General features: G+C 43.9%; 1 protein-coding gene across 2 annotated transcripts in view; it reads right to left on the bottom strand.

Annotated features, from left to right (window-relative positions):
* The window catches only part of LOC121698503 (rap guanine nucleotide exchange factor 4-like), a 46,268-nt gene that overhangs the window by 17,116 nt on the left and 26,652 nt on the right, over nt 1-2,500 (bottom strand). The gene's annotated exons all lie outside the window — the stretch shown is intronic.

Below are 2,500 nucleotides of genomic sequence, written 5' to 3'. Positions count from 1 at the left end.
ACATAGAAATACATGAATGAGCACACACACACACACACACACACACACACATCTCATACACACACAGACACACACAAACTATCTCTCTCTCTCTCTCTCTCTCTCTCTCTCTCAGATTTCCATCACCATCACAATGCTTATGCAATTATGCAGCTGAGCTGAGCAGCTGGCAACAAATAAATAAACACACAAACAAACCAAAACACAACAAATAAATAAACAAATAAATAAACACACACAAACAAACCAAAACACAACAAATAAATAAACACACACAAACAAACCAAAACACAATAAATACATAAACACACACAAACAAAAATACAAACAGACCCTTCAGGTACATTAGGTGGCCAGATTTTGGAGGAAGTTTCCACTAATGATAAAACATACACTCAGCAGCAAACAGATATACAGAAATACAATCCAGGACAAGCCAATACTGTACATACTCACACACACACACACACACACACACAAAATAATCCATATGGATTATTTTATATGTGTGTGTGTGTGTGTGTTTGTGTGTGTGTGTCTGTGTGTGTTTTATGTATATTATGTAGTGATATGGACACACACACACAAACACCACTTTCTCTCACACAGACACACACACACACACAAACAAAACACCCACAAATACAGCGACATGGACATCAATAGACACACAAAGACACACACAGGCACTCGCACGCACACACACACACACATACACACACACACACACACACACACACACACACACACACAGGCATAGAATGCAGCACAAAAACATCTGACTAAATGAATTGCACACATGGCTCATCAGGGCTATCTGTCTTGCATACAAAGCAACACAAGCCACCTAATGACTATTCAGAGAGAGCGAGAGAGTGCAGGGACAGAGAGAGAGAGAGAGAGAGAGAGAGAATGATAGAGACTCATGTTATTACTCATACACACACACACACACACACACACACACACACACATACACAAGTCTCAATTGTTCTCTGTCAAGCGTAAAACAAGCTTCTAATGCAGAACCTTGGTACACACACACACACACAATGTATAGTGTCACTGCACTGGGCTGAACATGTGTCAGTGACTAGACATCTGTAAGGTGTTCAGCATGGTGTTTGCGCACGAGGAGTAAGGGTACACTCCAGTCTGTGCCCCACTGCTTAACTTCACAAGAACCAGATCACAGCAACAACTATGGAGACGCCACACACACACACACACACACACACACACACACACACAAACACCCAGATCACAGAAACAACTATGGAGACCATGAACCAGTTCAGAGGTCCCTGGAGGAGAGAGGGTCGTGTGGAATTAGATACAGAGACAGAACCAGAGGAGCTCACACACACACACACACACACACACACACACACATAGTATACATATGTGTAGACATATACAGGTCCTTAATAAACCCAATAGACACTCATATTGCACACTGTGTGTGTGTGTGATGGACAGTCTGCATGTCCAGTGGAATTAGATACAGAGGTTATGGGCTGATGATGGATGATGATGATGATGGACATTAGAGAAGAGAAAACACCAGATCTCTCAGCATGTCCACTAGCTAGGTATCCTTAGGATGATATGGCACCAGAAAACACCAGATCTCTCAGCATGTCCACTAGCTAGGTATCCTTAGGATGATATGGCACCAGAAAACACCAGATCTCTCAGCATGTCCACTAGCTACGTGTAGGTATCCTTAGGATGATATGGCACCAGAAAACACCAGATCTCTCAGCATGTCCACTAGCTAGGTTTCTTAAGGATCCCTCAGCATTAAGGAATCAGAGTAGGCCAGCAGCCTACCTGCCAATTGGACAGCCCTGTTCTTCAGGATGACGTATAGGGGTTCATATGGCTATACAGTAAGTTGTCACGTTAAGTCTCTCTCTGTTTTCAGGTGACCTCTCCCTCTGTTCTGGCCTTGCATGGGTGGGGTTATGCTTTCTAGTGGGAGGGACTAGGCTAAGGGCTACAACATTATAACCATATTGGGATATTGGGATACTTCCTTACCTTGTGTGTGTGTGTGTGTGTGTGTGTGTGTGTGTGTGTGTGTGTGTGTGTGTGTGTGTGTGTGTGTGAGTGTGTGTGTGTCCAGTTGTAAAAGGATAGATGTGAGTGTGTGTGTGTGTGTGTGTGTGTGTGTGTGTGTGCATGTGTGTGTCCATTTGTAAAAGGATAGATGTGAGTGTGTGTGTGTGTGTGTGTGTGTGTGTGTGTGTGTGTGTGTGTGTGTGTGTGTGTGTGTGTGTGTGTGTGTCCAGTTGTAAAAGGATAGATGTGAGTGTGTGTGTGTGTGTGTGTGTGTGTGTGTGTGTGCATGTGTGTGTCCATTTGTAAAAGGATAGATGTGAGTGTGTGTGTGTGTGTGTGTGTGTGTGTGTGTGTGTGTGTGTGTGTGTGTGTGTGTGTGTGTGTGTGTGCGAAGAGGCTTATGGGTGATGCTACCCCTGAGCTCCTAAACGCACCT

This window comes from Alosa sapidissima, chromosome 23 (assembly GCF_018492685.1).
Source record: "Alosa sapidissima isolate fAloSap1 chromosome 23, fAloSap1.pri, whole genome shotgun sequence".
Taxonomy (NCBI): Eukaryota; Metazoa; Chordata; class Actinopteri; order Clupeiformes; family Clupeidae; genus Alosa; species Alosa sapidissima.
This window is presented reverse-complemented; position numbering and strand designations above follow the sequence as displayed.